This window comes from Dendrobates tinctorius, unplaced genomic scaffold, assembly GCF_039654945.1.
Source record: "Dendrobates tinctorius isolate UK_male_01 unplaced genomic scaffold, ASM3965494v1 ptg000003l, whole genome shotgun sequence".
Lineage (NCBI taxonomy): Eukaryota > Metazoa > Chordata > Amphibia > Anura > Dendrobatidae > Dendrobates > Dendrobates tinctorius.
Genome location: NW_027361671.1, coordinates 9,982,714 through 9,994,805, shown reverse-complemented (window position 1 = coordinate 9,994,805; position 12,092 = coordinate 9,982,714). Strand labels below are relative to the sequence as shown.

General features: G+C 44.0%; 1 protein-coding gene across 1 annotated transcript in view; it reads left to right on the top strand.

The window, feature by feature from the left end:
- EDIL3 (EGF like repeats and discoidin domains 3) overlaps positions 1-12,092 on the top strand; it is a 1,247,867-nt gene that overhangs the window by 272,617 nt on the left and 963,158 nt on the right. The window lies entirely within an intron of this gene.

Genomic DNA, 12,092 nt, shown 5'->3' with positions numbered 1-12,092 from the left:
TGTAATACATGGATTTAACCTTTGTTAACTAGCTATATTTCTAATATGTCTGTGGGAAAGACTTAATGGTAATAAAAAATAAATGCAAATGTTTTGGATAAAGCTCTACAGTCTTTTGCTGTATTGTATTAATGTACAGAACACATTTACTTTACCCATTGTATGCTTGACCTTGCCTCCGTGTTGTTCAGAACCTGCAGTTGATAAAGTCTTAATGAAGCCATTAGTGAAACAATGCTGTGTTTTTGCATTTTCATTCTTCGCCTCTAATTAGTTTGTATCAAATCAATAGTTCTTTAAAAGTTTCTAACTTTTTATCTGTTCTATTTGAGCCACACACTATTTGCAGTTGTAATTAATTGTACTTGTTGTATTGTTTCTCAAATCAAGCCATCATTATGTTTGTTTTTTTGTAAAAGTTTAGAAAGATTGTGTTCTGTTCTGTGGAACATGACAGTTTTTTTGTTGAACTGATTAATTAAATAAAACAGCAACTGAATTTACCATCTCTATAAGGCAGGAGTGGGGAATCTTTTTTCTGCCAAGGGCCATTTGGATATTTATACCATCCTTCGGGGGCCGTACAAACTCTGCCCACAAAGTACATCCTGACTCCGGCACTGGTTTCATGACAATCTTTCATTGCATGCCCTTCAATTTTCAGTAGTGAACACTGCATGTGTGTTCTAACAGAGCAAGAAGAAATTAATGAGCTTGTGGCAATCAAAATACAACTACCTGCCCAAAAATGCTGTCCCTAAGAATCTGCTCGGGGGCCTGATAAAAGTTCATCGAGGGCCGTAAATGGCCCTGGGGCCTGAGGTTCCCCACCCCTGCTATAAGGGAAAAAGTAATGCAACAAACATTTACGTAAACGGAATCTGTCACCACATTTGACCTATCTAAGCTATTCATATGGGCATACATCTTGTGCAAGTCTAGATAGGTCCACCAAGGTCTTCTCTGCCTTCTGACCTAGGGTTGCATCTTTGAGCATTATTTTGAATTCCTTTGGTTGCACTCTGTGTCAAGTTTTTTTCCCACCACAGAAGTGGATTGACAGGTCTTTCTTCTGTGCAGTAATGTGACACCCGTGAAAGAGCCACCCTGAATTAGTGTTGAATGTTGTCAATACAATCTGCCTCATCACACAACGTCCTGCTGCCGACGCTGCACAGAACACATAGCCTGGCACCTTAGTTGAAACCGGTATGTCTGGGGTGTCCCTGCTGGCAAAATACATTGTCGACTACATAGCCATTCAACATCACTGATGCACGCAAGCCTCGTCTTTTCATGAAACCAGTACTGTCATGAATGAGTATCAAATTGTTTTACTGATCTTTTAAAGCTGTTGTTTCATGGAGACAAATGCTTCATTTAAAAATGCTGCTACAGTCAACCGCTATTGATTGGTCAGGTACACCAGAGTGAGAGCCACTCTTAACAGCTCAATAAATTGACTGATTGGGGGCGTTCTGAGTGGGGATCTCCCACCTTGGTGCTCATAGGTAGAGATGAACGAACATCATCGGCTCACTCCTTATTCAGCACACCATAGCGCTTACCGAAGAAGCTGCATTGGGAGCCTGGATACCTGGAGCTCTCTTGATAATCAGCTGTTTGGCGCATGTGTCGAGGCTGTGTGACAGTCACAATACATGCATGGAGAGGAGAGCCTGTGTGTTGAGACTGTCACACAGCCGCGACACATGCAGCTGCAGTGCCGAACTGTTGATTATAAGGAGCGCTCCAGGTATCCGGGTTCCCGATGCAGCGTCTATGGAAAGAGTTATAGCTTGCCGAATAAGGAGGAAGCCAACGATGTTCGCTCATCTCTACTCATAAGTCATATCGAAAAAGGTCAATCATCATGAGAAATCAGTAATACTGCATGCTCATTCAGATTCAGATCAAATATTTTTCATTTAAAGAAACTAGAAACCATTCAGTGTGACACAAGCAGCTACATAAAGTAAGTAGAAAATGGAATTGAAAAAAACTTTTTTACATCTGCTATACTTTTGTCTTGCATCTGTAACACTGTGCTTAATCCTAATGAGGTTTTATATATTTCTCTTCGATAGTCAATTCCCTTGAACAAATCATTCTTGTCAGAGAATTAGGGCTCTGAAACCATAGATGATATCTAATGGAAATAGAGTAAAAGCTAAACCTGCTGATAGATGTTCATCACTAAAGTTCGTGTTAATGATCATTTTCTCACTTGCAGCAAAATTTGCAATTGTAATTTATAAAATAGACCAATTTCTCACTATGTTGGGTTTTTCTCAGCTATAGAAATGGAGATGTCACTACATAGAACATTTTCTTCACAGGCACTTTCTAACTGAATGGATGAAGTCATTGCACATGACCACTTTTGCTATTTATAGGTGTAAAGTATTTCATACACCACATTATTAATGGGACCTAATGGACCTCTCTGCATAAGGCAATAGCAATGAACAATTATATACACTAAGACATCTCGAAGATATGTCAGATTATATATTGTATATTGGTAAGAACAAAGAGAGGTTATGTGTCATGTCTCCCAGCAAGGCTGAATCCATAGCAGAAGGTGTTCTTCACACTTCGGAGAGACATGTAGAGGACATTTATCATTTAGTTTGGATAAATGAGACCCCTAATGCCACAATTTTTCATAACTACTTATTGTTCAAGGGATTTTACTAAATTGTTTTAAAAAGGAATGGAAGAATGAATGATTGGTGAAAAATTAAAGTCAAAATTGGAGAACGTTTATTAGTGTGCAGGATCAGATTTTGTCCCATGAGATCAGAAAAGCCTTTGCCAAAATACATTTTTAGAAAGGGTTTCCGGATCTGACAGGACAGAATTAGATCCTACCTTCTGCTTTGTGTATACAGAGCCTTCATAATGTGGATAAGCGCTTAGTCCTCATATTGCAGGACCTGACTACGTAACACCTTTAACTTTATTAAATTTCATTATTATACTTGAAGTATTCCTCTTTTGTGCATATTCTACTTTTATCCAATTGATGCCTTTTTCAATGTTACTCGCTGCCAAGTCGGATGGATTCACACTTATGCTTCTTTTGAAAAAGGTGTGAAAACGACATTGATATATCATAAAAGTGTCAGGGATTAATAACGGGTCACTCTCTTACCTATTTTACAATGTCAACAGATGAAATATACAATGGATTTGTGAGATATTGCTCTGAGTTTATTGTGCAATATAGGAAAACAAGATTATAGATTCTTTTCCTCAACTCACTGTAGAATCTTCAATCTTTCCTGCCTCCGGGATGCAAGGTATTTCTGTCTGAGGCTTTCCATGTGAGACTGTGTTTTGCAGATTATTGAACAGAGCGTGAATACTTAGGTGTCTCTTGCTAACAAGCTGTAAAACTGCCGTACAAGCCAATCCATGTCCATTACTCATTGAGGTTGGATTATCTTAACAATAAATCAGGAGAGCCAACTGGATAAACATTTGCTTTAGCCATTAACCCCTTAACGACCAAAGGTATTTTTGGACTGCATTTTCATTTTTTGCTCCCCATCTTTCCAAAGCCATAACTTTTTTATCATTCGGTAAAAATGGCCATGTGGGGACTTATTTTTGTGGGACGAGTTGTACTTTTCAACACCATTGGTTTTACCATGTTGTGTAGTCAAAAACAGAAAAAAAATCCCAAGTGCTGTGAAATTACAAAAAAAAGAGCAATCCCACGCTTGTTTTTTGTTTTGCTTTTTAGTAGGTTCACTACATGCTAAAATTAACCTGATGTTATGATTCTCCAGGTCATTACAAGTTCATAGACACCAGACATGTCTAGGTTCTTCCTTATTTAAGTAGTGAAAAAAATTCTAAACTTTGTTAAAAAAAAATTGCGCCACTTTCTGATACCCGTAGCATCTCCATTTCTTATGATCTCGGGTTTGGTGATGGCTCATTTTTTGGACACCAAGCTGACGTTTTTGGTGCAGATACGATCTTTTGATCGCCCGTTATTGCATTTTAACCCCTTAACGACCGCCGATATGCCTTTTAACGGCGGTAATTAAGGGTACTAAAACCACAGCGTCGTTAATTCACGGCGCTGTGATTTAAGTGAATAGCGCCCCCCAGTGTCGGATTTTCTCCGGGGTCTCGGCTACCAGGGGTAGCCGAGACCCCAGAGAACATGAATCAGTCGGTTTTTACCGACCCCCGCTTTTGCGATCGCCGTTATTAACCCTATAACGGCGACCGCAAAAAAAAAAAAGCCGCGATTTTACATTTAATTTCTCTCTCCTCTGATGTGATCGCACATCAGAGGAGAGAGAATTAGGGTCCCCGATCCCCCCCAGTACCTCTCCATGGCCCTCTGTCCCCTCCCGGTGGTCCCACGTCCCGCCGGCATCCTCCGATGGGCGCCGCCATCTTGAAAATGGCAGGCGCATGCGCAGTGCGCCCGCTGGGAATCTGCCGGCTCCGGCTGGCAGATTCCATTCATTATTTTGATCACTATGATCATAGTGATCAAAATAAAAAAAATAGTACATAACCCCCCCGTTTATCACTCCCTTATATAGGCCAATATAATGAAATAAAGAAAATATTTTTTTTTTCAGTTTTCCATTAGGGTTAGGGTTAGGGCTAGGGTTAGGGTAGGGTTAGGGCTAGGGTTAGGGTTAGGGTAGGGTTAGGGCTAGGGTTAGGGTTAGGGTAGGGTTAGGGTTAGGGTTGGGCTAGGGTTAGGGTTAGGGTTGGGCTAGGGTTAGGGTTGGGCTAGGGTTAGGGTTGGGCTAGAGTTAGGCCTAGGGTTAGGCTAGGGCTAGGGTTGTGCTAGGGCTAGGGTTAGGGCTCGGGTCACGACTAGGGTTAGAATTAGGGTTAGGGCAAACTAGAATTAGGGTTAGAATTAGGATTAGGGATTAGGGTTGGGATTAGGATTAGGGTTGGAGCAAGAATTGAGGGGTTTCCACTATTTGCCAACTTTGGGGGTCTAAAAATTGGGGTCTAAAAAATCACTTTTGTGGAAATAAAAAAAGACTTTTTATTTTCACGGCTCTGCGTTTATAAACTTTTGTGAAGCGCTTGGGGGTTCAAAGTGCTCAACACATCTAGATAAGTTCATTAGGGGGTCTAATTTCCAAAATGGGGTCACTTGTGGGGGGTTTCCACTGTTTAGGCCCATCAGGGGCTCTGCAAGCGCAACATGATGCCCGCAGACCATTCCATCAAAGTCTGCATTCCAAAATGGCACTCCTTCCCTTCCGAGCTCTCCCATGCACCCAAACAGTGGTTCCCCCCCACATATGGGGTATCGGCGTACTCAGGACAAATCGCATAACAACTATGCGGGTATGATTTCTCCTGTTACCCTTGTAAAAATAAAAATTTGGGGGCGAAAAGATCATTTTTGTGGAAAAAAAATGGATTTTTTATTTTCACGGCTCTACGTTATAAACTTCTGTGAAGCACTTGAAGGCTCAAAGTGCTCACCACACATCTAGATAAGTTCCTTAATGGGTCTAGTTTCCAAAATGGGGTCACTTGTGGGGGGTTTCCACTGTTTAGGCCCATCAGGGGCTCTGCAAGCGCAACATGATGCCCGCAGACCATTCCATCAAAGTCTGCATTCCAAAATGGCACTCCTTCCCTTCCGAGCTCTCCCATGCGCCCAAACAGTGGTTCCCCCCCACATATGGGGTATCGGCGTACTCAGGACAAATCACATAACAACTGTGCGGGTATGATTTCTCCTGTTACCCTTGTAAAAAATAAAAATTTGGGGGCGAAAAGATCATCTTTGTGGAAAAAAATAGATTTCTTATTTTCACGGCTCTACGTTATAAACTTCTGTGAAGCCCTTGGGGGTTCAAAGTGCTCACCACACATCTAGATAAGTTCCTTAATGGGTCTAGTTTCCAAAATGGGGTCACTTGTTGGAGGTTTCCACTAGAGTTGAGCGACTTTTGCTTTTTTAGGGTCGCGTTTCGTTTCGTGAAACCCGACTTTTCCAAAAGTCGGGTCGAGCAAGATCGTCCGATTATAGGGAAAGGTCGGGGTCGTCCCGAAACACGAAACCCAATGTAAGTCAATGGGGAATAAAAGTCGGCAGTGAGAGGAGGACAGGAAACACACCTACAGTGCCCATTTGAATGCCAAAAGCATCAATTCTTCTTACTTAAGCTTGTCAACCTTAATTAACTTCATAATACAAGTTACGCACTGAAAAATGGGGGTTATTTGGCTAAAATTGTGGGGGGGGGAAGGCTGGCAGCAGGTTTTCATGTGCCCTGGGCGAAAGAGCGCCAATTTAACACATACCACAACTCATCATGCTCCGATACGGCAGAGAAATAGTGGTATAGTACAATGAAAAATACCTCACTTTTTACATCTCATGACGAGGCCCATCTATTTCTCCATACAAAATCATTGGTCCCATATAATGTTTGAAACAGTATATGATGAGCTCCACATAATGCTACAGTATATGTTGGTCCCCATGGATGAAGCTCCACTGTCTTATGGGCCCAAATAATGCTCCAAACATAATGGGCCCCATTTCTAATGCTCTAGTGTATAATGGGCCCTGTAAATGCTGCTCCAGTGTCTGATGTCCACCTTTGGAATGTTCCAGTGTATGGTGGGCCCCATCTATCATTCTCCAGAGTATAGTGCTCCCCAAAAATTGCTGTCCCAACATAGAAAACAATCAAATAAGTCTCCTCGCTAGGGAATCCCTGTACTTGTCTGGACAGGTGCTGTAGCTTGCTTAACAGCTCGCCAGCCGTTCTCACGCCCAGTATGGATTGCACGTGATTGCACAAAGGTTAGAAAGGGTACCGTATCCCTGGATAACATGTATGGATAGCGTACACATTCAAAATATATGTCTATACAGCATGTGGCAGGCTCAGACGGTGTTAGGCCCAGTATGGATTGCACGTCATTGCACAAAGGTTAGAAGGGGTACCGTATCCCCGGATAACATGTATGGATAGCGTACACATTCAAAATATATGTCTATACAGCATGAGGCAGGCTCAGACGGTGTTAGGCCCAGTATGGATTGCACGTCATTGCACAAAGGTTAGAAAGGGTACCGTATCCCCGGATAACATGTATGGATAGCGTACACATTCAAAATATATGTCTATACAGCATGAGGCAGGCTCAGACGGTGTTAGGCCCAGTATGGATTGCACGTCATTGCACAAAGGTTAGAAGGGGTACCGTATCCCCGGATAACATGTATGGATAGCGTACACATTCAAAATATATGTCTATACAGCATGAGGCAGGCTCAGACGGTGTTAGGCCCAGTATGGATTGCACGTCATTGCACAAAGGTTAGAAGGGGTACCGTATCCCCGGATAACATGTATGGATAGCGTACACATTCAAAATATATGTCTATACAGCATGAGGCAGGCTCAGACGGTGTTAGGCCCAGTATGGATTGCACGTCATTGCACAAAGGTTAGAAGGGGTACCGTATCCCCGGATAACATGTATGGATAGCGTACACATTCAAAATATATGTCTATACAGCATGAGGCAGGCTCAGACGGTGTTAGGCCCAGTATGGATTGCACATCATTGCACTAAGGTTAGAAAGGGTACCGTATCCCTGGATAACATGTATAGATAGCGTGCACATTCAAAATATATGTCTATACAGCATGAGGCAGGCTCAGACGGTGTTAGGCCCAGTATGGATTGCACGTCATTGCACAAAGGTTAGAAGGGGTACCGTATCCCCGGATAACATGTATGGATAGCGTACACATTCAAAATATATGTCTATACAGCATGAGGCAGGCTCAGACGGTGTTAGGCCCAGTATGGATTGCACGTCATTGCACAAAGGTTAGAAAGGGTACCGTATCCCTGGATAACATGTATGGATAGCGTACACATTCAAAATATATGTCTATACAGCATGAGGCAGGCTCAGACGGTGTTAGGCCCAGTATGGATTGCACGTCATTGCACAAAGGTTAGAAAGGGTACCGTATCCCCGGATAACATGTATGGATAGCGTACACATTCAAAATATATGTCTATACAGCATGAGGCAGGCTCAGACGGTGTTAGGCCCAGTATGGATTGCACGTCATTGCACAAAGGTTAGAAGGGATACCGTATCCTCGGATAACATGTATGGATAGCGTACACATTCAAAATATATGTCTATACAGCATGAGGCAGGCTCAGACGGTGTTAGGCCCAGTATGGATTGCACGTCATTGCACAAAGGTTAGAAAGGGTACCGTATCCCTGGATAACATGTATGGATAGCGTACACATTCAAAATATATGTCTATACAGCATGAGGCAGGCTCAGACGGTGTTAGGCCCAGTATGGATTGCACGTCATTGCACAAAGGTTAGAAGGGGTACCGTATCCCCGGATAACATGTATGGATAGCGTACACATTCAAAATATATGTCTATACAGCATGAGGCAGGCTCAGACGGTGTTAGGCCCAGTATGGATTGCACGTCATTGCACAAAGGTTAGAAGGGGTACCGTATCCCCGGATAACATGTATGGATAGCGTACACATTCAAAATATATGTCTATACAGCATGAGGCAGGCTCAGACGGTGTTAGGGCCAGTATGGATTGCACGTCATTGCACAAAAGTTAGAAGGGGTACCGTATCCCCGGATAACATGTATGGATAGCGTACACATTCAAAATATATGTCTATACAGCATGAGGCAGGCTCAGACGGTGTTAGGCCCAGTATGGATTGCACGTCATTGCACAAAGGTTAGAAAGGGTACCGTATCCCTGGATAACATGTATGGATAGCGTACACATTCAAAATATATGTCTATACAGCATGAGGCAGGCTCAGACGGTGTTAGGCCCAGTATGGATTGCACGTCATTGCACAAAGGTTAGAAGGGGTACCGTATCCCCGGATAACATGTATGGATAGCGTACACATTCAAAATATATGTCTATACAGCATGAGGCAGGCTCAGACGGTGTTAGGCCCAGTATGGATTGCACGTCATTGCACAAAGGTTAGAAGGGGTACCGTATCCCCGGATAACATGTATGGATAGCGTACACATTCAAAATATATGTCTATACAGCATGAGGCAGGCTCAGACGGTGTTAGGCCCAGTATGGATTGCACGTCATTGCACAAAGGTTAGAAGGGGTACCGTATCCCCGGATAACATGTATGGATAGCGTACACATTCAAAATATATGTCTATACAGCATGAGGCAGGCTCAGACGGTGTTAGGCCCAGTATGGATTGCACGTCATTGCACAAAGGTTAGAAAGGGTACCGTATCCCTGGATAACATGTATGGATAGCGTACACATTCAAAATATATGTCTATACAGCATGAGGCAGGCTCAGACGGTGTTAGGCCCAGTATGGATTGCACGTCATTGCACAAAGGTTAGAAGGGGTAACGTATCCCCGGATAACATGTATGGATAGCGTACACATTCAAAATATATGTCTATACAGCATGAGGCAGGCTCAGACGGTGTTAGGCCCAGTATGGATTGCACGTCATTGCACAAAGGTTAGAAGTGGTACCGTATCCCCGGATAACATGTATGGATAGCGTACACATTCAAAATATATGTCTATACAGCATGAGGCAGGCTCAGACGGTGTTAGGCCCAGTATGGATTGCACGTCATTGCACAAAGGTTAGAAAGGGTACCGTATCCCCGGATAACATGTATGGATAGCGTACACATTCAAAATATATGTCTATACAGCATGAGGCAGGCTCAGACGGTGTTAGGCCCAGTATGGATTGCACGTCATTGCACAAAGGTTAGAAGGGGTACCGTATCCCCGGATAACATGTATGGATAGCGTACACATTCAAAATATATGTCTATACAGCATGAGGCAGGCTCAGACGGTGTTAGGCCCAGTATGGATTGCACGTCATTGCACAAAGGTTAGAAAGGGTACCGTATCCCCGGATAACATGTATGGATAGCGTACACATTCAAAATATATGTCTATACAGCATGAGGCAGGCTCAGACGGTGTTAGGCCCAGTATGGATTGCACGTCATTGCACAAAGGTTAGAAGGGGTACCGTATCCCCGGATAACATGTATGGATAGCGTACACATTCAAAATATATGTCTATACAGCATGAGGCAGGCTCAGACGGTGTTAGGCCCAGTATGGATTGCACGTCATTGCACAAAGGTTAGAAAGGGTACCGTATCCCTGGATAACAAGTATGGATAGCGTACACATTCAAAATATATGTCTATACAGCATGAGGCAGGCTCAGATGGTGTTAGGCCCAGTATGGATTGCACGTCATTGCACAAAGGTTAGAAGGGGTACCGTATCCCCGGATAACATGTATGGATAGCGTACACATTCAAAATATATGTCTATACAGCATGAGGCAGGCTCAGACGGTGTTAGGCCCAGTATGGATTGCACGTCATTGCACAAAGGTTAGAAGGGGTACCGTATCCCCGGATAACATGTATGGATAGCGTACACATTCAAAATATATGTCTATACAGCATGAGGCAGGCTCAGACGGTGTTAGGCCCAGTATGGATTGCACGTCATTGCACAAAGGTTAGAAGGGGTACCGTATCCCCGGATAACATGTATGGATAGCGTACACATTCAAAATATATGTCTATACAGCATGAGGCAGGCTCAGACGGTGTTAGGCCCAGTATGGATTGCACGTCATTGCACAAAGGTTAGAAGGGGTACCGTATCCCCGGATAACATGTATGGATAGCGTACACGTTCAAAATATATGTCTATACAGCATGAGGCAGGCTCAGACGGTGTTAGGCCCAGTATGGATTGCACGTCATTGCACAAAGTTTAGAATGGGTAACGTATCCCCGGATAACATGTATGGATAGCGTACACATTCAAAATATATGTCTATACATCAGGAGGCAGGCTCAGACGGTGTCAGGCACAGTATGGATTTGACGGCCCAGATTACACAGCGGAGGAGCAGGGACAGGTAAAGATTGCAAATGCTGGGGCCCTGGCCAAGCAAGGGGGGCCCACTCATGGGCGTCGGTACTGGCACTGGGCCCCTCATAGTACAGCGGTGTGTCTGACGGCGGGTGTGCACCACCACCGTCAGAGACACTTGATTGCACTATGAGGGACCCTGTGCCAGTGCCCGTGCCCAAGAGTCGGCCTACCCACCTGTCCAGGGCAACGGCACTCGCACGGTGTCGTGCGCTAGGTGGTGACCCCGGCCATGGGGGGGGAGGCAGCACAGTTAGGGAGTTTTAGAAAGTGGCATATGTTGATGTTGGACATTCAACTGATGCAAAAGGCGAAATAGGTGAAGTACCAGGAAGAGGTGGACCAAAGCAAGCCATTTTTCTGTCACCCTATGTGTCATCAGGGGAAGGTGGGACAAAATCCTTGGAAACCCATGCGTGGTTCATTTTAATGAAGGTTAGATCATCCACATTTTGGGTTGACAGACGGGTCCTTTTTTCTGTCAGGATTGATCCAGCTGCACTGAAGACTCTTTCCGATAGCACACTTGCAGCTGGGCAAGCGAGCTCCTGTAAGGCATATTGGGCCAATTCAGGCCAGATGTCCAGTTTAGCGGCCCAATAGTCAAAGGGGAATGACCTGTGTGGGAGAACATCGATATGGGAGGAAAAGTAGTTTGTAACCATAGTTGACAACTGCTGTCTCCTGTCACTTTCCATCGATGCAGTATTACCAGTTGTGTGAGCGGTATTTGAAAAATCAGTCCACAACATTGTCATGAAACCCCTGTCTCCAACACCACTTCTGCTGTGTGCACCACGAACACCTCTGCCAAGCTGCCCCCGGCCCGTACGGCTCGTGTGAGAACCATCACCGCTGCTGTGTGCTGGGAATGCCTCAAGCAACCGATTTACCAGAGTTGCTTGTTTATTAGCCAATATTAGGTCAAGGTTCTCCTGTGGCATGATGTTTTGTAATTTGCCTTTATAGCGTGGATCCAGGATGCTGGCCAACCAGTAGTCGTCATCGTTCATCATTTTGGCAATGCGGGGGTCCCTTTTTAGGATCCGCAAGGCATAATCTGACATGTGGGCCAATGT